Source organism: Triturus cristatus, chromosome 5_1, assembly GCF_964204655.1.
Source record: "Triturus cristatus chromosome 5_1, aTriCri1.1, whole genome shotgun sequence".
Taxonomy (NCBI): Eukaryota; Metazoa; Chordata; class Amphibia; order Caudata; family Salamandridae; genus Triturus; species Triturus cristatus.
Window position 1 is genome coordinate 732,113,417 of NC_140587.1, and position 26,646 is coordinate 732,140,062.

Genomic DNA, 26,646 nt, shown 5'->3' on the forward strand with positions numbered 1-26,646 from the left:
GTGCACAGACTTGGTGGCACCGGATGCACTGCGGCAGGCACACTGCCACAGGATGGTGACTTTCAGTGCACTGAGAAAGGGGCACCATGAATGCTGAGCGGGTGTGCAGCCTGCGATGATGCGCCGTCCAGGCGGTCCGGGATGGTGGCATTGGTGTGAGCCCTGCTAGACCACAGTGTAGGCCTGAGCCAGCGGGCAGTGCGGGCCTACCGTCACGTGGCGTTGCCTCACAGTTCACAGAGTTAGTGGCACCTCTAGTGCTGGGTGGGTGTGCAGCCTGCAATAAGGCCGGGTGCACTGATATGTTCTCTGCCACGCGAAATCAAGACCCAGAATCAAGTGTGTGACCTGGTGGCCCGCGCTGCGGGCTGCATGATGTGGAGGGTGCCATGGTCCTTGGCCCCGGGCTTCGTGCTTTCAGCAGCACGTGGTGGCCCCTCTTGAAGGCATGCTGGTGTCAGAAGGTGACAATAGAAAAAAACAGCTAGCTATGCACTCGTATTACACAAAATTGTAAATTCTTCCAAATTGAACAGAATGTCAAATAACAATACTCTTCGGTGTGTGCACCAAGTAAGTGACACTGCCAGTCACCTCGCTTGAACAAAAGGATATGAATTCTAGAACAATGTCTAGAAATACCCAGTGCACTACAATGTGCCCGAAAGGGGCGTACTCACATTTAACAATATTTGAACAACGAATTTCCCAAAAATTTATACAGAATATTAACCAATTAGACACCAATTGTTAGTGGAATATAACCGAAAAAAACACACACATACAGTAATGTGAATAGATCAAAAACTAATTGAAGTCTTCTGCTTTTTATTCTAGATGAATACAGATAGCTTCTTTTTTGTAACAAAACAGAATGTTGCTTGTAGTCAGCATAAGTGCTTTGTGAAAGCTTCACATATTAACAGCAAATCCCAATGCATTTCGGGCTCTCAACTGAGCCCTTCATCAGGGGGATCTAGGAATATAAACAATAATGGTATATCAATTGTAAATACAAAACTAAAGCTTCAATATTAAACATTTCTAATTGTGGACTCAACCGGAGCCAGGAGTTGATATGTGTGACTAAATACAAGAAAAGAAAAAGAGAAAAAGAGAAAAACGAAAGAGTCCACCGTGTAGCAAACGAAAATGCAGTCCCATCACACCAAGAGCACTGAAAAGAAAGAACAAGAAAAGCGACACCCGTGTGCGCAAAAAAGATCCGTATTGAAATACAATTACAGCAGCTGGGGGAAGTGACTAACAGTCCGTAACCAGACTGAAACTAAAGAATAACACCAGTCACCAATTGCAAGCGAACAAGAAACTAAAACACATACCTAAGGATTACTGAAGTACGTGGATTACAAAGTTAAAAAGCGCTGAATCAATCCACTGCAAGTATAAGGCTGTGATTTGGATAAACTGTCTGTAACCAAAAGGAAACTCACTAAGTATCGGATGCCAATCAACAAAGTGATCTTATGGAGATGTGCAACTTGACTTGCTTACCCAAATGTAACCAAAGCGTAGCATCAACGAACTGAATCTTATGCCCGTCTTTCCACCAAAAGACGTTTTCGACAATTGTATCTGCCGGAAAAAGTATGAATGAAATGATGCAACTTCTAAACGACTGGTTGTACTCTACCGGAGTGCTCAAAACTATTTAATTTGCGCTTACCTCAAAAAAATCAATCCACCAAACTTGTAACCACGATCATGAACGCCGAGTCGCTGACTCAACTACCATTACATGACTGCGGCTTGGTGATTTGAAGAAGGACTGAAACACTAACATAGAAACAGGACTAGTGTGCAGGCTGTGACTACAGCCGCCATATTAAAACGGGAAGTCCATCACCATAAAGACGATGTCAGTACACAGCGTTAATGGAAACAATAAAGTTAAAGTGAAAAAGAAAAAAATAAATAAAGGAAAAAGTGAAGGAAAAAGTGAAAGGATAGTGAATGCACTGTAATAAATATCACATATTCAACATTTGATACAGTGTGTAGCATCAATGTGGCAAAACCTAAACAGTGATATTAACAATGCGGAATGAGTAAACAACAACTACTCACTCACTGACGTACATTATGCGCAAAAGGAACCAACCAAAGGAATCTTTTTTAGGGGTGGGCGGAATTTGCGTAATTGCGTTACGCAAATCTCCGCGAAACGGTAAAAAATCTCCGCGAACACGCAGAAATTCCGCGAACACGAGGAATTGCTTGTTCGCGATGCTTTTTTCCTGTTCACAATTGCTGTTTGCGTGTTCGGGGAGAAATATCTCGCGAACACGCATTTTGAGAACGCGAACAAGCAAAACTTTCGCGAAATTGCGGAAAGCAGACTTTTGAGCAATTTCGCGTTCTCCGCGGAACGCGAAATTACGCAAATTCCGCGAGCGGAGCGGAATTTGCCGCCCAGGCCTTATCTTTTTACAAAAAACATGCCAGTTCAAATTTATCATTTAACCCCTTCGGAAGTAAAGTTTGTAGAAACCAGATCCAATGAGATTCACGTTGAGACAGAAATTTCGCCATGTCTCTGTCTGAACGTGGTTCAATCTTTTCGAGAACGCAGAATCTTAATTGCGCAATAGAATGCTTCATCTCTGACCAGTGCGATGCTAATGGTGAACTTGTGGTTTTGGTGCGTATTCTGCTCTTATGTTCAGTTATGCGAATACGTAAAACCCTCTCCGTTTTTCCCACATAGTACATATCACACGGGCATTTAATCAAATAGATCACATGATGTGTATTACAATTCGCATCAAAGTTCAACATGATCTTTTTTCCTGTCCACGGATGGGTAACATATTTGCCACAAATACCATTATTACAATGTGAACAGTTTAAACATTTTGTCATGCCTTTAAAAACTGTATCAGAACTGACTGAGGTGCGATTCAAAATTTCTTTTAAGTTGTTAGATCTTTTGTAAGCAAATAACGGTGGCTCTGAAAAAATTCCTTTGAAATCCGGTTCTGCTTGCAACAAGTCCCATCTCAATAAAATACTTTTTTTCACTGAATCAGAATTGGTGGAAAAAGTTGATACAAATACTTCATGGTTGGGACCTGGTAATTTCTCTTGTTTTTGTAGTAAAGTCTCACAACTTTTTGTCAATGATCTATTAACGGCTTCATCAATCACTTGCTGGGGGTAGCCCCTTGCTAGAAATGTATTCTTGGAGTCTTGAATAGTCTGCACGCATGACTCCGGATTAGAGGAAATTCGCCTAATCCTTAAAAATTGTGAAAGAGGTAGATGTCTTTTCAATGACCAAGGGTGTCGGAAGGTGAGCATGGAGGCCTGGTAGCGCAGGGGCGAGCAATCACTACTGGGTGGCGGGAGGGCCTGGGCTGCAGCAGCCTGTGTGCGCAGGGGGGGGCAAGAGCGGATGGCTTGTGCTTTTGTATGGACTCTGCCATTCATGTCTCTGGCAACTGTTTCAGACGAGGGACCTGGGGGACTGCAGTGTGCACAGGCACGTGGTTGGAGACACACCGGTGGCTGCAGGTGAGCAGTGAGGCCTGGGTCTGCAGTGTCAGAACTCTCCCTCCCTCTCTTTCTCTCTGTCTCTTTCTCCTCCTCTCCCCCCTCTCTCTACCTCTTTCTCTCTCTCCCTTTCCCTCCCTCTCTTTCTCTTTCTCTCTCCCCCTCTCCCTCTCCCACTCTCTCTTCCTCTTTCTTTCACCCACTCTCCCCCTCTCTCTTCCTCTTTTTCTCTCCCCCTCTCATCCTCTCCCTCACTCTCTTTCTCTCCCTCTCTTTCTCTCCCTCCCTCTCTCACCCTCTCCCTCTCTCTCATTCGCTCTCTCTCTCTGTAGTTTGTTGGGCGCATGACACACCTTCTTATCTGTCTTTCTGTCTTGCAGGCTGTGACTTACAGACTGCCCAGAGGAGACCCGCCATGCCTCTACGAGATTGTTGTTTTTTGTTTGTTCTGAAATAAAGTTTTTATTTGTATTATATGATTCGGATGTATGATTTCCATTTGTCTGTACGCACCTGTATGTTAGGTGTTGTGATTGTGCAACTTCATGGGATTTGTTTGGTTCATGGTTTTGTTATGTTGAATTGCATTATCTTTGTCAAAGGGAGGGGGTGGCAGGTGGTGGGGTCCGGGGGGGGTGGTGGCGGTAGGTGTTGTTGCCCTATTGGGGCTCCGGGCGGCATCTTCAGTTGCTCAGGGGCATCTGTTGTTCTTCATGTTTGGCTATGGGCTGTGCTCCCTTGTCTGGTGCCGGTTGTTGTCCGACTTTACACCAGGTCAGAGCAGGTGTTAGTTTCCTGTCACTAACGCGCCTTATCGCCTGTTTTGTGATCTTATCGCTCATCTGGCTGGTCATTGACAATGTTTTGGAGTGGTGTTGTTGCGTCTTTTTGCTCGGGAACGCCTATTCTGCATCTCATTAGCGATAGTTGCCGGGGTAATCCGTGGCGATGTTTTTTGAGGATGCTATAGCCGGAAAACCGGTGATATGGGCTGTTAGCACCGGCTTGTGAATGGGGCGGTAAATTTATCACGAGTTTGGCTGTGGTAAAGTGCCGATAACTCGGCAATAGCTCCTTGAGAATATGCCCCATAGTTTCAATTTCCAAGTCTTCTTAATTTCCTTTCAGATCTTCTAGTTTAGCGGAAGTGGACTGTGTTAGGAAATCCCCTCTGCTGATGAACGTCAAACTAATTCCTTTTAATTAGAGCAAGAATTACTTTCAGATAGCAGTGGCAGCAGCAACTGATTGAAGACTGTCCTCACACCCTGTACCTTAATTACATTGTAAAACATGGATCAATACATGGTGAGATTTTGCTGGATTAGGTTGCTAAATTGATGCAAATCCAAGGATAGACACGAGCAGATTTTTATTTTGCTATTTTATTTGCGTTGCAGCGCTGGATGTCGGAAATAAGCCAGAAAGGGAATTATAGAAGATAATAGTATGTCATTTGTGAATAAATCACCAGGGAAAAGGAACCACAATTTACAAGATTGTACAGTGCTTTCATACAAAAGCTTTCATGGCTGTTTTGCTTGGTTTTAAATATAGGCACAATTTCTAGGAAATCTGGAGGCAGGACAATTTGTTGTTATTTTCTTTAGCTTCCTCCCTCACTATGCAAATATTTGCAAAGAACAGTGCCAAAGAAGTAGTAACTGATAACTGCACGTCAGCGCCACCCCTCCAGTCAGAGCAGCAGCCTATGGTCAGCCTGAAAAGCTTTCTTACTTTCCACCCAGAAAGAGGACATTTTGCAAACACTGTGTGCTGTGGCTAATAGTACATTAGTCCTAATGCAGTGTGATTGAAAAAAGAACAGAAGAAATATTCTTCGGAAATCTTTTTCTCACGAGACTGCCTTACAAAATAAAATGTGTGTCAATAATTTGAGGTGTCTAATGTTATTACACAGAACTCAGACTTTTTCTAATTAATGGTTGAAATGCAGACAGAACAAGTCAGAAACAATGATTTGCCTTTCCTGTTTACGATTTGTGCTATCTAAAGTGAATGCCTTAACTAAATAGACGCTTAACTCTCTGCTGTGCTGGCAGCACAGCTGTTCATAATACAACACCTTACTCCTGTTGTCAACTAACAACTATGTGCAATAACATGAAGATATATATAGTATGGGTAGTTCTAGTTAGGTTCAAATATGTATGAGTAGCACTCCATTTTTTATCACAAATTGTTCCCCTCAATTCAACCAACAAGCTTCCACATATAGCGTGCTCACTGTTTTAACGTGCCAAGCCCAAACAGCACGTGTTGAACGTAACAACATTATTTTGGGGCTTCTCTTTGCTCCAAAGACAGTGGCGACAGCCTCTTTTCATTGCGCATTTGCATTCAGTTTTTTAATTCTGCATTTCTTTTCCTCCTTCTTAAATTCCTTCTACTTTTTTTCATTTCTGTTTTCTCCACTCTTAATGCCATTCAAATAGCCATGCAAGGTAAATGCAAATTTTCCAAAATGTCTCATATTCAAGCGGGCCATCCGAACCTCTCTTCAAGAATACGTAAGAAAGCACCATTCGTCACAAGCAGTTTATTATGACCCAATGCATTTCGGACCCCCACAGGTCCTTCATCAGGGGTAACTGTAAATAACAACAAAAACATCCTTTTAAATACTACACCACAAAATATATGCACAAATTCATTGCAAAGCTTGTAAGATATAAATAGCAAATGCCTAACTTCCCAATGTTTTGTAAATATTCTGAGAGTCAATAAACCTATTCTTATTTCTAACTAGACTCCACCCTACTACATAAAAAAATGGCTAAGTTGCATTCACATATTCAGTGTCATCACTAACCTTTACATCCCCTTTACCCCTACTTCGCCCTCCATACCCCGTATCCAACACCCTCTTCACCGCTACCTCCCCTCTTTCATCTTACCAGAACTTAATCCTCCCATTATTCCGGTACCTGAGATCACTCCTCAACTGCTGTACACCTGGTTTCCTACAATTTACCCCTTTACGCGTACCTGCTAGAAAGTTAACGCCAAGAGTATTAAAATGGCGGATGGCCCTCTTGAATATGAGAAGTTTTGGAATATTCGCATTTACCTTGCATGGCATTAAGAGTGGAGAAAACGGAAATGAAAAAAAGTAGAAGGAATTTAAGGAGGAAAAGAAAGGCCAAATTAAAAAACTGAATGCAAATGCGCAATGAAAAGTGGCTATCGCCACTGTCTTTAGTTCTAGTTAGGACCTTGTTTCAATAAGATACAGATTTTTTGATTGTCTAATAACTTTGACGACGTTAGGCAAATCTAAACAAAACTTACCATAGCAAAGTTCATTCACCTCAGCTTTTTCCAGGAAAGTTTCAGAGTGATCTGTCAAGCCGGGGCTCAGTAAAAGGGTGGGGTCCCAAAAAGTGTTTTCCTCACACAATTTTCCATTGGAAAATTGATCAGTGATACAGCAAAAATGGCTGAACAGAATTGCACCACAGTTAGAAGAAATGTATATCCTGGTGGAGAAAGTGTACTGTTTGTGATTTTGTGTATATCAGTTAAGTCGTTTTTGTTAAATTCAAATTAAAAATGTATGTATATAGGGCAGCGGCAGATCCGTGGATCCAGCCAATCAAAAAATATGAGCTGATTGGCTGTCACTACATTAACAAATATGTAGGATCAGCCATGTTAGGACTCATGGACTCAGACCCCTGTCATGTAAAAAGTATTCAAAATACATATAGTGTTCAGGGTAGGGATACCCTGCCGCCCTGGGCGTGGATGAAAATTTTCATTTTTTTAATGAAAAAAAGGGCGTACTCCCATCCTTTTAAAAAAAAATATACCAACGGGGTAGGTCAGGTTCCGGGGCTCAGCAAAGTCATTTTTTGCTAAGGAGGGGGGCATGTGGCACCCTCCCAGAGCCTTTAGGAAGCCCCGGGGACAACATCACCCATGCCAATTTAGCAATTTTGAGGAAAAGGTCATGCTTTGGGCCCTCACACGAAGTCCTAGAAAGGTCCTGGGGACACCACACCTGGGGCCCAAAGAGAGCAATGTCCCGGGGACCCCACCTCCTGAGACAATGCTGCTCTTTGCCTGTGATAGTGAGGGCAAGGAATAAAAAATTGATTCACTGCCTGACTTCTTCTGGGTAGGGAACACAGTTTAACTCCCTTAGGGACCAGAGAAAAAAATACTCCTGCCTGGGCAGAAGCAAAGTGACAGAGTCGGCTACTGCTGCAATGAAGATGGGTGCTGGCTGGAGAGCTGGCAGGGGCTTTTGGGCTCCCTATGTGTTCCTCAATGATGGCCACGTTGTAGGTACCCCGGGTGGGCACTGGGGGACCTTTTGTAAAATAATGTATAGTTGTATAGGTGCTGACTAGGGAACTGCAGGGGCATCAGGGTTCCTGGGTCTCCCCAAAACTATTACATATCTTAGGTGTCCTAGGTGGAACCAGGAAAACCATTAATAATAATCATAAAAAATAAATGAGCATCAGGAGCCACTTATTGATTAGTCACTGCTCCAAACAGGTAGCACCCCATAATGCACCTGAAAGGGCTTTTTAATTATACATTTGGATCCTGGTGGTGGCCCTGGAAGTTACAGGGGGACCACAAACCGTTTTCTTTAAGATTGGAGGGCTGCAGGGAGCGCAGCAGAGCCCTGCATCATAAGAAAACACAGAAAGTCTCCTGGGTCATTGAAACCATGACCCAAGGAGAGCTTACTATGTTTTCTTCAAAACACTGCCGGAACCGGATGCTCTTCAACTGGAGTGTAAGGACCCTTTGTGATTGGTTCTAAAGCTTCACTTTGTAGCCTGAAAACGTTTTAAAAGGGTTGATAGACAAGTTTAATAGTTTTAAAAATAAAAAAATCTTTATTGAAAATAATTTGTGGCTATCACTATTATCAAGCATTGATATGTGTGAATGTATAAAATATACATTGAATTTAGTTTAATAGTTTGTTGTGTGATGGGACAATTCATGCCTGAACACTGCATGCCTGAACCAAGCAGTCTTACCTACAAATGCGACTTTACCATGCATGCCTTTACCATGCAGTTTCATGGCAAAGAAATGATTGGTAATAGGACATGTGTGCTAAAGATCATACCTCAGCCCTTAAAACTGTCCCTATTTCCCCACCGCTCCCTGAGCTCTAAAAAATTACCTCATGCCCTATAACCTACCCAGACACCAGCCCCCTGTCCCCAACCTTAAAAACTGTCCCCTACATCCGTAAAGCACCCCGACCCAGCCCCCCTGCCCTGAGGCCTAAAACTGTCTCCAGCCCTTAAAGCTGTCCCTTTTACTCTGCCTCGCTCTAAAAACTGGCACCATGCCCTAAAAACGACCACAACGCCAGGCCCTCACCGTTTAAACCCTACAAACTGACACCTACCCCTGTACACCGACCCAGCCCCCCTGCCATGGGGCCTAAAACTGCATCGGCCCTTAAAACTGTCCCTTCCTCCCACCCTGCCCTGAGCCCTACAAACTAACTCACACCCGAAAAATGAACCAATAGCCCTAAAAACTATTCTCTACACCTGTAAAGTATTCCAACCCAGCCCCCTGCTCTGATTCCTAGAACTGATCCCTGCCCTATAAACAACCCTGAGCCCCATGAGCCCTAAAAACTACCCTCACCCTGAAAAACTACCCCCTACCCCCAAGACCGGACCCCAGCCTCAATTACCTGAACACGTCCTCTCCCGATCCTTCCTCTTCCTGTCTTCCTGTGCCCGCCTATCCGCTTTGCATCTAGACCGCGCATTGCCTTAAACACGCATTTGCGTGGTTAAGGCATATGCACTATTAAGGTAAGCGTGGTTCAGCTTGCTGGGAAACGGCAGACGTGGCCCACATTGTTAAGGCTCTTTCCCTTAATAGTTATATGTGTTTTAAATCTTTTATAGAATGAATATTAATTTTGCATGCAATTATACTGTCTAATATATGATATTATTTCTTGAAATTATTTTTATATTTAACAATAATATTTATTAAATGATTATATGTAATTGAATTTATAATTTAATGCTGAAAATAATATCATTCAAAAATTCATATTTCAATACCCTACTATACAATCCCACCACGGACACTTGTCACATTTTGGGGAGGAAAAAAATCACATTTACTATTCTAAATCCAATCTATCAAGCGTTGAGAAAAAGTTGTGCAAGAGGGAGTCAAACGGACTATTTCAACTCCAGCCTAACTAGCGTAGGGGGAATTGCATACATGCAGAGTGGGGGAGGCAGATTTACTATTCTAACATTAGTGTAGCAATCATTGTGGAAAGATCAAACATTAAGAGTTCAGTTTTACTATTCTAGGTCCAATGTAACATACACTGGGGTACATGTATATATTGGATGGGCAGAGGTATAATTAATACTCCAACTCTAGTATAATAAGTATTGTGCAACGTGAATGCATTAGGAGAGACAGACTTGCTCCGCTAGCTTCAGTATAACAAACATTAAAGAAGCAGGAAATTATATTTACTAATTTAAGTGCAATCTAACAAACAGAGGGAAAGTACAGATATGGGTAGGGCTCCATTTGCTATTCTATCACCAGTCCAACAAGTTTTGGGGAAAGTGAATATATTGGGAAGGTTAGAATTACTATTCTACCTCTAGTCTGATAACTTTTTGGAAAGTGCCTGCATGGGGCCGGCTGGGTCAGACGTCTTTTTCTAAGTCACATCTAACAAATATTTTTGAGATGCATACATTAGGAGGGTAAGATTTACTATTCTAGCTCCTGTCTACCAAAACATTGGGATAAGTGTATATATTAGGGGTCAGGTTTACTATTCTAAATCCAGTTTAACAAACATTGCGGCAGGGGGCCATATCTGAGGAACTACCTTCACTACAAACATTACTCCAATTTGGCCTTAAAAATGTTAAACACAAATTAAACTATTCATTCAATAAAATTACGTTTATACAATAGAAAACATAATAGATAAATTCAAAATTATAGTAAAATTAATTGTATACCCCAGACATACACATAAAGCACAAACATTCTCTTTATCAAAGAAATATTAGAATACAATGCTTTTTGTTTTAAAATTTAACACATATAATTACTAACTAAATTAACAAAATAAATAAAAAAACATACTCAAGCCAACAGAACATCACACAGCACATTGAAATAAGAATTTAGGGGTCTATTGCGATGTCCGTCCTCCACCGCAACGGCAAAAGGGACCGCCCGCCATAGGTGCGGCGGTCTCGCCGTATGCATTAGGATGTGCCTACCACACTGGCGGTCGCATCCCGTATTTTTTACATTGTGACGGGTGGTGCTGCAAGGTAAAAAATGCATGTTGTGCATTTCAAGGCACAATGTGACAGGCACCGCACGGTGCCTGCCACCTTGTGCATGCAAATGCTGGGGGGTGCCGTAGGTACCCCCATGTGCACCCCCCAACACCCTGGGGGCCCGCTATGGGCCCCCAGCAGCAAAGTCCACGAGCCTTTCCATGGCGGCAATGCCGCCGTGGAAAGGCGAGTGCCCGCCTGCATCTTAAAATGGATGGGGGTGTCTTGAAGACACCACCACCATGTTAAGGCCCCTTTCCGCCTGGTCGACTTGTCGACCGGCGGAAAACCGGCGGACGTTCTTCCTGTCCACCAGTGTCCCCCCGTCATCGTAATGTGGTGGGGTAAAAAGGTAGGTGGACGGTGAATGTTGGCGGGCGGATCGCCACCGCCATGCGGGCGGTGGCAATCCGCCCACCAACATAATCGGCCCCTTAGTCTTTATAGTATGTAAATTAATCATTATAAATCAGAAATAAACATAATATATACATTTTTCAATGAATGTCAATTATTAAATATTGTATTTAAAAAAAATCCCATCCTAATTCCCCAGTAAACCCAACAAGCCAAACTTAAAAATGAATACATAAATTCAACATTTTGTAAGCTAGTAAACAAAAAAATAGTATTAAAATATGTAAAACCTTCACCACAATAATTAGTTATGAATAAGTAATATATAATTAATTAAATGCTCTAACCACCTAAAACCCATACACCTAAGAACCTCAGATAAAAATGTAATAATTTATAGAAAATATATATATATTTGAGAAAATAAGTAGCAATAAAAACCAAACATAAATTACAAATGAATTATCATTTATTAAAATATATTTTAAAGACACTACACACCCAATAACCAAATTACCCACATTTAGTTTGATTGTCTAGGAAAATCAGGTGCAGCATAGGGAAAACTGATAAATCGGGTTTCAGGCAATGTTGTGAGGAACAGCAGAATGACAGTTAGAAATTTTAGAGAATTAGAGTAGTATAAGGGAAAGCCAGGAAGAGTACCCATGTCCACAAACCAACACACAGATGCTGAAACACAGACTATCTATAAACACATGGCACATATGCATTCACACAGAATGCCAAAGACACACAGATAATGGATGAAATGCAGAGCAAATCAGATATTCACCCCCAATTAAGAGATTTGGGCTCAATCCATTGTTCTTTTGCTCACCGTGCCACCCAGTTTAGACCCAGCCATATGAAAATCAGTCTTAACCGTGTGCCTAATGGAAACACTCTAGCCCGAACTGCCAAGCCAGGTCCTCCCTGGACCAGAAACAAGCATCATGAGACCAGGTGGCGAGAGCAAGCTTGGACATGAAGGCTCCAAATTGGATTACGCCATAGACATCTACATATAATATAAAGAATCAGTCCCTCTCTGCATTTGGAGCCTTCGGGCCCGAACTTGCTCTCTCCACCGCATGGCTAGGTGGACCAAGAGTGCCCCTATGACCCTGATGTAGACCCTCTTGTAAGGAGTGAAATTGCCTACACCAACCCTGGGTCGAAACGTCGACAGCTCTGTGTTCTCTGTATTGAATGTGGGCAACAGTGATAGATTCACAGTGTCCTGTTTTGACATTCTGTTCTTGTAAATAATTTAGCCTTGGTTAAGGCTGGTTAGGCCATTTTATGCATTTTTTGATGTACACACTGTTCACTGCCCTCCCTCCATCACTCACTCTCAATTCTGAACATTGATGCACCTATTCCTCCCTTTCCCTTTCTGGGGCACCTATGCAGAAATCTGTGTGATAAATGTGCTATGTTTGAACATGAGGCATTATTTGTTCAATGTGATTAAATATTTTCAATATGCTTAAAAATTGGTTATAATTGATTTATCAGGTGATGTCATGTCCATTTAAAATTGAATTACCACTGGGACAACCCCCTTATTGTACAGACGTACAATCCAGCCCCATATGTTCCTTAATTCTAACATATGTCTCAGTCAAGGTTTCCAGAGTTGTCTATCTTCATCAGTGCTTTTTTTCAAACCGTGAGATGCTCCTCCTGGGCGAAGGTGGGAGCAGATATCGGGATCGTCCATGGGTAACAGAGAGAATCTCCATGCAAGAAGACAATGTGAGATTAGTGAAAGAAAACTGTAATAGGCCACCAGTAACATCTTTTGTCAGCTTTGTTCTGGCTATGAGTAGGTGTGAAAGGAGGGCCTCTAAATAACCCCCCATAGGTCACCCTCTTGTATCTGACAACATGTCAGACTGTGCACCCTTTTTGCAGGACTTGTCTGCCAGTAGCATGTTTTGTTGCAGTAAATAAAGTCCAACGTCATAGCAGAGAAATTTGGGAAAGTTTATTCCACCATCACAAGGTAGAAGCAAACCATAAAATGACAGTTGCTGTTGACAGCTGAAAGCATGGAATTCTCCAGGGTCAGAGTAATTACGGAAGAGAACTGGGAAAAGGAAGATATAGTATGGAAATAAACAAAGGGAATAATACATAAACTTACTTTTTGAATGACAGGTCAGACATTAGAATTTTGATGATTATGCATTTGAGTACATTTAAAAGCCATCCCATATTTTGTACAGCACTTATAACAAGTCCTGGTGTTTTAGCCCACAGCACATTGTATTTTGGAATTTGCAGTTTCACTTTTACATCGTAAAGATGGCCTTAAAAGATTCATCATGGTAAGGTTTTTTTGTCAGATGTGAGACTTGGCATAGGTCCAGTGGCAGCTAGGTACGATACAGTGGCAAAATAGGGGCAGAAATGAACATTATTTTTTCTAACCATTCTTTGATGCCCTCTTGAAATGCTTACAGGTATCAGCTCCTTCTTTTACAATATATTTTCAAATTCCCATAAGTGCTGTAATTTATGATAAGCATAGAACATTGCTTTTGAATAATTATTTTAATATGTCTCCCTACCATAATAACGTTTCTTGAAATGTTTGGCTGGCTTATGTTTTTTACATTAAAATTGTTAGGTGTAATTAACTGAAACCATTACAGCAAACCAGACATTGTGCCCTTAACTCTGACTAAAATTATTTCGCTTGCTTGCAGGAATGTGTTGCTTTAGACTAATTTTGGGAAAATATGCTGGTCGTTTTTGCAGGGGGCAGTTAAATGATTTTACATGAGGGTGGCGGTCATGGCATTTATAATTTTCAAAGTCAATTTCTCTACACCCAGCAGTGTCCATCCTTTTGTACACTTCCCCTTTATATATCAATGTTATCAATACATTTATTAATGGAAGCAGACTTATATTTCAAATCACTGAATGCACAGATTTTGTTAATTAAACTTCAAGAACAAAACATGTGCCCTATAACACTGAGCTTTTGGTATTACCGTTTTCAACCAATACATACATCATGGTCAGGGATGGACTGGCCTCCAGGGCAATCAGACTGTGCCTGATGGCCTGGTCTGACACGGCAGCATATGGGCCTGTGTTATTTTGGCTGCTTGTGGGCTTCTTTTATGGTCTGCTGGGCTGGTTTTTACTGTTGATTTCCCTTGCCTGTTGCAAGCTCAAACCCATGCAGTCATCCCTTACATTGCAAAACTCTTATACAGCGTGTCTTTACAAGTTATAAACTGTCCCAATTTACAAACCTTAGCCACGTTTTTAGCTTTCTAATTTATTAATGGGGGCCATGTTTAGCGCCCGGGCCTATTTTCTATTCTGGTCCAACCCAAATGCCATTTCACAATAAGTTGAAAAATTAAAAGAAAATGCTATACAAATTAATGTAACAACTGTACTCTCTTCACTCTTTTAAATATGCATTATGGTCACTATAGTGAAACTGTTTTGTGTGCTTCCCCAAATCAGAAGGTGTCTGTGCATTTCTTCTTCCCATCTTCAGCACACACATTAACTCAAAAAATCTCTGAGTTATATGCTGCACAGAGCTGAGTGTAGAAACACAGAGCAGAAACACACAGACCCTTCTGCATCTGTGCAGTGCACAGAAAGGGATAGTGATGCAGCCCCTGAAGCTGTATTATAGAAGTGCCCTGGGGGTTCAACTGGCATTTGCACCTGCTTTGTGGCAACCACGGCACTTTGGTATTACAAAAGGGCCCACAGATGCTTGTGCGTCCCCTTCTGTAATATCAAAAGCGCTGGCGCACATACAGTGCCAGCGCTTCCTCAAGATGGCATTCCCTCATTTGCATGGGGCATGAACCCAATAAAATGAGAAAATCCCTTTGCCTCTGTCCCCGCACCATATTACAGATGTGGGCGCAAAGGTAAAGAAGCTCTCAGGAGGTGCACTGACAATGTGCCACCTAAAAGGTGGCACACTGTCAGTGCGGCCCCTGATTACAGGCTCTGGCAGGGGAAAGGGGGTCCCATGGACCCCCCAAACTACCATATGCAGGCTGTTTCAGTCACTCACTGCACCTGCTTACAAGGGATCTTTTATCCCCTTTAAAAGTGCAGAAGGGTGCTGCCTGCACTGTGCACGTCAAAGCAGCCGCTCCAGTTTTCACATGAATGCGTTGCCCCAGGACAGAGCAAGTCCGCGGCTGCACTGGGGACCAGCGTATTGACCCTAATACAGAGCATTTTTCTTGATTGCGCCATCAAGAAAAATGTGGCAACTGTATAATATGGCCCCAGGTGTTTATAGTGCTTTATTTTTTAGTTTCAGCTCTGATCCAAATTATTTGTTCTTGTCTTTTTTTGTTTTTACTGATCGATGATTCCATCTAAATGCAAAGAAATGTTTATTGCTCAGATATATTAAAATATCATTTACAATCATAAAAACAAATAAAAACCAGCATAAATACTACATATACAAAAAAGATTTGCCATTATAAAAGTACAAACATAGTTTAAAAGTGCAAATTACTATTCAAGACAGTGATACACAAGAACCAGAATTTCTACAAGATTCTTAATGAATTGGTTGTCTTTCGCAGAAAAAGAGCATCTAACTGCTTCATATGTTGTTCTACAGTTTGCTTTAATGAAGCCAAGCTTCAGAAGTTTTTTCTATATAGGCAGTAGAATGGAACATGAGCACAAAATGTGCTCCAAAGATCACTACGTGTAAGCATAGAGGTGAGACGATATGAGTCAAAGACACTTCATTCTATTAGCTTTCAAACTGAGCAATTAGTATATAAAAAGCCTGAGATGCTTAAGTTTACAAACTGGATTTAGAGTGTGAGTCAAATAACTCTGAAATGTGTCTGAATAAGTATCAGAGGTATAATTATAATGCTTGTACGCCAGTAGACGGGCCAAATCTATCGGTCGTGAATTGACATTCCCAAAGCCTGCCTTGGCCCATTTTTGTATGATTGTAGTCGAATCTCTAATCTCAGATACTGAAGTGAGTTTGGATATCGGAGTTGAGGAATTAATTACGGGGATTGAATATCTTCTATAGAAAGCCTGACGTTTGTGGAAAAACCACTGCATACACTTATAATGTACTAGGTTAGGGAATTTTGCGACTTTTAGTGGTCAGCGTATCTGGTTCTCTTTACAAATTAACTTCATGAAATAGTTGACAAATAGACCTGTTTGTGGTTCCAGCTTAAACCTTGACATATATTGTGCAAAATATGCAAAATAATAATTCCTGAGGTTGGGAAGAGCTAATCCGTCATTTACCAGTTCCTCATATAAAGTGCTGAGTGCAATTCGGGGGACTTCATTGCCCCAGAGAAAGGATGTAAACATAGACTCTAATTTAGCAAAAACAGATGCCATTAAGACACAGGGGATCGCAGAAAATAAGAAATTAAATAACGGGAGAATGGACATCTTAATCAGTACGACCCTTCCCATGATGGCTAGTGGAAGCGAATTCCATCAAAGAAATAAGTCTTGTATTTTTTGTAGAAGCGGGGCAAAGTTTATGTCATACAATTCGGAAATTCGTGACAAGAAATAAACCCCCAGATAACTTTTCAGTTTAGTATTTAGACAGGGAAGGATATCCGCATGCAAAACCTCAGGCTTACAGCCACACTGGATTATTTCCATTTTTTTAAATTGATTTTATAACCGTCTAGCAAGTCAAACTGCTCAAAAATCTCAAAAGCTTTTGCTTGGGCCTCCTTATCCCCCTTTATTATTAGCATGATATTGTCAGCATATAATTCAACTTTTCCTATAGTTGGTAGAGGGGGACGAATATCTGCATTATTCCGGATGGCTATCACCAAGGGCTCAATAAAAAAGGTGAATAGCACCGGGGACAGTGGACAGCCTTGTCTAGTCCCTCATTTAACACTAACCTGGCCTGCCACAGAGGCATTGATAATAATGTTGGCTTCTGCATTTAGGTACAATTTCTGTGTCAGCCCCGTAATTTTGTGAGGTATACCGAAGTTTAACAGCATACAAAATAAGGTCTCCCAGACCACTAGGTGGAATGCCTTCTCTGTGTCTAATAAAAGGACTAAAGCTGGAATGTTCTGGGTCTCAAAATAATCGAGTGCTTCAACCACATAATGAGTATTGGTCCTGAGCTGCCTCCCTGCGATAAAACTATTTTGATCGGGATGGATCAAATGCAAATCTATTACATTGAATCAGTTGGCTAAAATTAGTAATGATTTGATAGTCAGAATTTAAAAGCGTGATAGAGCGATAAGAGTTAGGGTCTTCACAATCTTTTACGTTTTTCAAAAAATTGATTATATTCCCTTTTCTGAATGAAAATGGTATTAGACCGCGCTCTAAAATAGAATTTGCAATCAGCAAGAGATATTCAAGAATTGCACCCAAAAAGGTTTGAAAAAATTAAGCAAGAAGACCATCCGAGCCACAAGCATTGCCATTCGGAAGATTTTTGATAACATCCCCCAGTTCTTCTTTAGAGAAAGGACGCGTCATTCTCATTTTATCATCCTCGGAGAGTACTGGCATTTCATAACTCTGGAGAAATGTTTCCAAAGATGCCTTGTCAATAGACTGTTGTTGGCCATAGATATTCCTGTAATGTTGTGACATTATATTCCCTATGGCCACTGGATCATCAGAACGAAGACCAGTTATAGGGCATCTCAGTGTGCTAATCTGATTGCTGCCTGCTCCCTGGCCTGCCATGCAAGGAACCTTCTGGTGTAGTTACTCTCTTCGTGTACCTTTTGCCTATGGTTCTGATAAGAGGATTCACATTAAACATAATATTTTTCGCTAAGATCCTGTTTAGCCTGGTCAAGTTTCCATTAGTTAAGAACCGAGGGGCTACTGAGAAAGATTTCATAGCACCTTTGCACTTTCTGCTCTAGGTTTTACTTTTCATCCTTCACTTTTCTTGAGTTATCGTTGGCTTCTTTTCCAATGGCTAGTCCCCGTATGTATGCCTTAAGCGAGTCCCAGACTATGTGAGGAGGTGCCGAACCGTGATTTTGCACAAGAAACTCATTTATCTCTGTTTTGACGAGAAGCACCCAGCTTTCTTCTGATGCATATTGCCTATTTAAAGTCCATCTTTTAGAATTTGTGACGAATTTACCTGACTTTAACTCTAAAATGATCATAGCATGATTCGAGAATCCGTTCTGAAGGATTCTCAGCTGGCTAAAAGTCAATGTCCTAGAGATGAGGAAGAAATCAATACGTGAGGAAGTGCGAAATCTACTTGAAAAACAGGTATACGTGATCTTATTCGGGAATGCTGCCCTCCATGGGTCAATTATGACCAGAGTCTTTCCATAATTTTGAATGACTCTAAGAGTTTTCGGTTTTAACTGTTTTTTAGACATAGCTGAGGAATCGATTTTAGAGTTCATTAAAACATTTAAATCTCCCCCTATAATCACTTCACCAGGAATTTGGATTAGAGATTGAAAATGCTCTTCATATGGTAAAGGATTATCCTCTACTGGGGCATAGATGCTGGCAAAAGTTAGAAATCTAGTCCCCAGATTACAGAAAGCCCAGCACCACCTTCCACTCTGATCACTTGCAGATTGACCACCTCAGCTTGGAGGTTTTTACCCAGGAAGATCGCTGTGCCACGATGAGATGCAGAGGAGAAGGAGTAACCCCGATGTGCTGCCCAGGACCTGAACATTGGAAAGTCTACTAGCTTTCCCACCGGTATATGAGTCTCTTGAGTTAAAATGACAGCTGGATGTTCTGTTTTTATCCACGATTCAATGGCCCGCATTTTTCATTTATTGTTAGGACCACCAACTCTGCAAGCCCACATAGAGGCCATCAGGACTTATTTAAAGAGATTTTTTGCAGTATTTCCGGAGCTTAGGGGACATTGCAAAATACATGGAATCTGCCTTTTAGGAGCACTTTTAATTTGCTCTGTTGGGTGATCATTGCCTGTGCCTCCTGTTCCTTAAATAGATAAAACATTTTAACAAACTCTTTCCCCCTTTTGGCTGCGGAGGCAGACATGTCAGGAAAAATACGACAAAGTGGGACCTCCGAAGAGGTGAACTGTTGCTGATTTATGGCCTTGGGTAGGTTTTGTACCTTGTCCCTGAAGTCCCCAAAATTAACCAGGATTGTCTGTGGAAACTTGGCACTGGGAGGAAGGTGAGCAGGCCCCCGATGGGCTTGCATAAGAGTAAAATCTCGGGGACGTGGCTTAGGAACCGAGGGAGATGTGGCCGTCGTTCCGAGGAGCTCTGTGGCGGCCTAGGGCAACGGGATATCTCCAGGTCTCTATTTCTGCTCTACGGGCCCCAAGACCTCATTTCCATGTGTCGGAGCCTCTACTGCTCCGAATGTGACCTTCGTGGGTGTCTGGGGTGAGCACGAAGGATGCATTTTGGCACTTTGCTTCCGGCCGCAGCTCTATGCTGAGCCGCGGCCGCCATTTTGTAGATCTGTCGCTCCCAGCGCTTCCCGCCTGACAACCTGACATGCTGTTCTTCATTATAAGATGTTCAAATGGGACAATTCTCAACGTTTACCTTTATTTCCTCCTCATTTTTCTCTCCCATTGAATAATTTATCGAGGAATATATGCTTTTGACTGGAACCTTTTGTTTATTCATTTTTACTTTATTTCTCCTCAAAAATATCTGCTGTATCTCAGACACCATTTTAAGACTTGGGGCTTTTTTACCTATTCAGCTTATTTCTTGCATCTTCTATGGAAATGCCTCATACCAAACTGCAGTGGTTCTCAACACACTCACTGTGCATCGTTAGAAGGCCATAATCCCTTCAGTGTACTGCAAGACAATATGGAGGAGGCAGTTAGTTACTCTGTTGGACCAAGGAGTTCTACTCCTAATACTCCTCGTTCATGCTCCAAACCCAGCTCTAAAATACCCTCCACAGCCATTTCTTCGTCAGGCAAGCGTGTAAAGATCAACCCACCTTCTCCCACTAACTCTTCCTCCTCAATTTCCATGGAACTTTTACTTGACGAAATTCGTTCCCTCAAGCCATACATGGAGGAAACCAACTCTTGCCTCCAACGTTTTGAAGATAACTGGTCTCACACTGAGCAAAAAGTTGAGGACCTTGAGAAACAAGCTGACTTAGTCCAGGTAGTCACCGATAAAGTTCCAACTTTGCAAAGAGGGATGCAGCAACTTAAGCAGCAGGTTGAAAATTTGGAAAATCGTAACAGGCGTAATAACCTACTTATTTATGGTCTCGCTGATAGTCGCGAAGGTTCCAATCCCATCTCTTTTTTTCAATCCTTTTTGCCAACTCTTCTGTGCTTTCCAGACTCTCCTTCATTGAATATTCAATGAGCTCATTGCCTAGGACAGAACACTCACTCTTCTCCTACTTCATCCTCTTCAACGAAACCTAGAGGAGTCATCTTGTATTTTTTGGAATACACTGACTTGCTTAAAGTCCTTCTTACTGTCAAACAAAAAGAGAAAATCTCCTGGAATGGTTCTACTCTCTACTTTGCCCAAGATTATGCCAAAGTAACTGCAGACCGTCGGAAGAAGTTTTTGGATGAGACCTGCACTTTGCAACCTAAATGCTCGATATGGCCTGTTCCATCCATGCCTTTTCAAGATGACCTACAATAATAAAACAACTAACTATGACGATCCCGCTGCTCTTCAGCATTTCTTGAACACCTGCAGAGATGAATCCATGGACATTCAAGAGTCATAAATGTCTTGATTATTTCAATAACATTTGTTATTACATGTACTTACCTCCCGTCCTGCTGTATTTTGTTATGTTATTTGTTATGTAACAATATTCTTTGTTAATATTCTCTTTTTCTTCTTTACCAAATGCGGTTCTGTGGTCCTTTGCTTTATGGCCTCTTCGTTCTTCCTGGAAGATGTTCCCTGTGCCGTTCCCACCTGGAGTCCTCTGTCCAGTGTGCTACCTCCCATATGTGGCTCCACCAACCCCGCTTCCAATGTATGTTTGTGGTATGTCTTTTCGGTACCTTTTTATATTATCATATGTTTGGATTGTTTTTCATCCCTTTTCATATCTGGCTTATCTTTCAAACTATATGATATCTCTCCTATTATTTCTTCTCCCCTTTTTTCAGTCCTGAATTTGCACTTTTATCTTTATTCACTTATCTTTTTTCTCGATCGAATCTTGATCAGTTCTCTGTTCGCATAATAATTGTTCATGTAAAATGTATTAGTTACCTTTAGAGTTACTACATGGAATGTTAAAGGAGTAAACAATCCTATAAAAAGACAGCAGGTATTAACCCATTAGCTAAACTAAAAACAGACATTGCATTGATTCAAGAAACCCATTTGTCTGAAACCGAAGCACCTAAACTGAAAAGATGTTGGGTAGGCAATGTTTTTTCCTCCCCTGCTCTAGGTAAGAAAAATGAAGTATCAATTCTTTCTCATAAGAAATACAGATCTCAGTTATTCATCAAGAATCAGATTCAGAAGGTTGTTGGGTAGTTGTTAAACTTCTCATTAATCAGATACCTGTAGTATTTTTTAATGTTTATGCACCAGTTAATGTTGATAATGTTTTTAGGACTCATATTTCTGATAAACATCTTCTATTTGGTGATGATTATATTGTTTTCGGCGGAGTTTGTAATCAAGTTCTTGATCCCATATTAGACAGGCATTCCTCAGTTAAATTTGTTAACACTAAGATGCACTCACAATTCACTTCCACCATACGCCGCAAATCTCTAGTTGACATTTGGAGGCTCTGCAACAAAGATCTTCAAAAATATAGTTTCTACTCCCCCCCCCACCAATCACAATCCCAAAGTGACTATCTATTTTTCAGTAATTCCCTATCTCAACAGGTTCTCCATTCCTACATTGGTTCCATTTTAATATCAGATCATGCCCTAGTTTATGTTGATTTTGATTTGATACCTTTAACCCCTCCTAATTTTTCAAGTCAATTCAGCTCTTTTGTTTCTGAGTTCTTGTCTTTCAATTCTACCTCAGATTCTGCTCCTGTAATGGTCTGGGACTCTTTTAAAGCTGCAGCCAGAGGCTTTATAATGAATTTTGTTTCCCATAAAAAGAGGCTTTTCGAAGATCAAACCGCCCAATTGCTCACTAAGATCAAGCAACATGAATATGCTTACTTTCATTCAAACACTGATACATCTTTAAAAAATCTTATTGATGCAAAACTTACCTTCAATAAACTATCCACTGACGCTGCTTTGTCCTATCTTTTAAAATGTAGTTCTCGTTATTATGGAGGCCAAACAAAATGGGGAAATTATTAGCTAATTACCTGAAAATAGGATGAGAATGGACTAGAATAGAATCTATACGAAATGCTGCAGGTAACTCAGTATTTAAAGACAGTGATATTTTAAATGAGTTTGTCTCCTTTTACAAGAATTTATATACCCCTGAGCGACAACCAACCTCAAATGATCTTTCTTCTTATTTTCAATCTATTGAATCCCCTCCTACTCATCATACTGATTTCCGCTCTTTAGAAACTGATATTACTTTGTCAGAAATTACACATGCAGTCTCGGTATTGAAAAGAAGAAAAGCGCCTGGCCCCGACGGATTTACTATTGAATTTTATGCACACTTTGCCAACCTTCTTCTTCCGCATCTTTTACTTATTTTTAATTCTTTTATTGCAGTCGGTTTGTCTTCTGGTACTTTTCAAGAGGCCACGATATGTTTAATACCTAAGGACAATAAAGATCCTTCTCTATGCAAAAATTACCGCCCAATCTCTTTAGTTAATCTTGATTATAAGTTATTTGCAAAAATTCTCCCCCTTCGTTTTGACCCCATTTTACCTAATCTTATTGCCACCGAACAGGCAGGTGTTATAAAAGGTCGACTGTCATCCGATAACTCCAGAGTCTTTTTTAACATCCTTAGTAAAGCTCCCTCTCTTGATTACCCCATTGCGGCTATAGCTTTAGATGCATAAAAAGCTTTTGACAGGATAGGGTGGGATTTCATGTTTCAGGCCTTAAAATGGATAGGATTTCCTCCAAAATTAATCTCCCTTATTTCCTTATTGTACTCAGGCCCCAAAGCATCTATTTTCGTTAACGGTAAAACCTCGGACTATTTTCCTCTTTTTGGAGGAGTAAGACAGGGATGCCCATTAACACCTTTCTTATTTATAATAGCATTAGAGCCCTTTTTAACCAAGATTAGACAAGATACTCAAATTTCTGGCTTTCAGCTGGACACTTCCATGTCAAAATGTCTGTATATGCGCATGAGATTCTTTTATATTGCTCCAATCCTGCCACGTCTATTCCCTCCTTTCTTACCCAAGTTGATGCTTTTTCTCAAGTATCTGTATATTGCCTTAACTCAGACAAATGTGAGGTCCTACCTCTTGATGTGACATGCCTTAAACATGATTTTATACTTACCGGTTATTCATGTAAACCGCCTATAATAAAGTATCTAGGCCTGTGGTTCTCCTCAAATATTTCCGAAACATTGAAACTGAATTTTGAACACATTATCAAAATTCTATATGACACTATTGAACGCTGGCATCCACTTTTTCTCTCTTGGTGGGGAAGATTGGACTCCATCAAAATGATGCTCTCCTCTTTGATTTTATATTTTCTTTCAATGATCCCTGTACATATTCCTGGATTTTATTTTAAGAAAATTGACACTCTACTAACAAAATTCCTCTGGAATGGAAAAATCTCCTTGCGTAGCCTTAACTTCTTTGAAAGCAGACAAATCTTTTGGTGGACGTAAATTTCCTGACTTCAAATCTTATCACTATGCTTTTTCTTTAAAACAATCATCTCGTTGGCTTTCCCTTGATCACTGTATTCATCCTCCTATTTGGATTTCTATTGAAAAGTCTTTTATATCCCCTTTTGATTTGACAGAATCTCTTGCATTTACTAATAATATAGCATCCTTTCGTCCTCCAGTTATTTCCCGTACGCGCAAAATTCTTAACCCTCTTTTACCCTCCTCTTATCCTTCACCTTCTGTGTTAGATCAACAGCCTATTTGGGATAATAACTTATTACGTATAAAGTACCGTGCCATTTACTGGAAATCTGGGAGACTCAAGGTATTGCTGTGGATTTCACAACTATTATCTGATGATGCCCCCTTATCTTTTTCTGAACTTCAAACAAAATTTTCTCTATCGTCATCTTCTAAGGCACAATATAATCTTTTGCTTCCTTCTCTTACCCAATATCTTTTTTCTTTGTCTTCTGCGCCCAGTCCACCCTCAAGATGCTCCACCCTTTTTCCCTTATTAATTTCTTCTCCTTCAGCTTCCTCAATATATAAACATTTATTTCTTTCCTCTGAAAGAGTAAACAAGAAGACTGAGTTGACATGGGAAAAAGATCTAACAGAGTGCTGGTCAACCTCCATTCAGATAAACTATGATTCAAAATCCTTAAAACTTCTAGAGCTGCTAACACCTCTCAAACTCTTTATTTTATTTATTAATGCCTTTTATTTACCCCAGCTAATCTAGCCTCCTTCTCTCTGAACTCTTCACCTACATACTGGTCTTGTCCCTGCATCCATGCTGATTTAAAGCATATACTTTTTGAATGTCCTCCTATTGCTCACTTTTGGCAATTAGTCTGGTCCCAAATTAATACAATCTTTAAAACCAAGGCATCGTTCTCCCTTCCTACCATTTTCTTAGGCTCATTATCTCCTCATTGGCCCCAATCACACCCAATTTTAAATTAGTAGATTTATTGTTAGCAGTAGCCCTCCATTTAATAACATCTAACTGGAAACAGGCAGACAAAGTTACTTTTAAAGCATGGTGGAATGCTGTATGTTTCCATCACAGACTTGATACTATTTACATTACTCCCATATCTTTATCTATTAAAAGAGACATTTTGTGGCTCCCTTTAACTACTTACTTAACCTGGGTAGCCTCTTCTACTGCTGCATCAATCAACACTCTGGATGAAGTTCAGAAACCTCCATAATGAATTGTGTTGTCTTTTTACTTCTTCAAATCTTTCGTCATTATTACGCCTTACATTGTGTTTCTTATCATAGTATGGTATTTATTTTTCAGATGTTTATAGTGATTATTTTCATAAGCTATTTCTTACTTTGTGATACAAAGTTATGATATACTCTCTTTCCCTTGTTTTTCTCCCTCCCTTTTTCTCCCCCTCCCCTCCTTTCTTTTACCCCTTAAATTTCTACACAATATATTATCTGATAACGATTGAATTTTAGTTATACCTTTCTCTTTAGAATTTTCTATATACTTAATTGAGATATATTGTATTATATGTACATGTTGTTAACTTTAAAAAAAAAGAGTCAAATCTCAATTATAATCCGGGAGGACATTTTTTTAAATGAAAGAGTAAACCCATGGTAATGTCTGCGGCCCTAAAGACCTCCAGGATGCCAAGAATGTGAAGATTGGAGCATCTAGAATGATTTTCCAATTCCTCCAGTTTGTACTCCATTGCTGTTTTTTGACTCTAAAAGGCTAGAACTTTATTATTCGTGATTGAAACTTGATCCTCCAATTGCAAGATCCTAGTCTTTGCCTCAAGAAGACGTGCCAGGAATTGAGCCTTGTTTTCTTCAGTTTTAGTAAGGCGGGCGTGGATTGCAGCAATTTCCGCAGATTGGGAGGTTTTAAGCTCTCGAATCTCATCCAGAATCAAGTTGAGGAGACTCTTGGCATCCCATTGCATAGTAAAGGGTCTATTGTCCTGAGGGATATTGTCCTGGGTCAGTTCTGGCCCAAATTCAGACTGCAAAGCCGGCGGGAGACAGAAGATACGATCCTATCTGGTACGGCGACGGAAAGTCCAGGTGGGCTACCCCCAGAAAGAGGCGAAAGTTGCACCAGGGGTTGAGGAGGAGGGTGACTGCCATCACTGGGATATCCATCTTTACTGATGGTAGATCGGCTGATGGTGAAATACTCCTGCCCCCTCCGCAGCAACAGATGTTAGTCCGGGGTTAGCTTTGAAAAAAAAAGAAGATATTTTTTAAGGTTCTTGGATTTCCCAGCCTCAACCACTAGTGTTGTTGTCTTTAGATCAGCCAGATCTTGAGAAGTAGAGGTGCCTGCCCAGGAGAAGCCATAGAGAGGTGGCTGGTGCTTGAATCTAAGTCAGCAGAGGCGCCCCCCGGATGGTCTTGCTTGGTGGACACCGGAGCTGCCATCTCAGCGTTTTCTGGAAGCAGTCCCGGATCTTTCCTTAGGGCAGCAGCACGGTTTGTATTTTTTTACCCTTTGAACCAGGGCTGGTGAATCAGGGTGAGCTGCAACAGTGCCTCTAGGAGGACGTTGCATATTGAAGTTGCCAAGTAGATTCTTTGCTGTTCCCATAACAGGTTAGTCCAAATTAAAACATGGGACTCCCTCA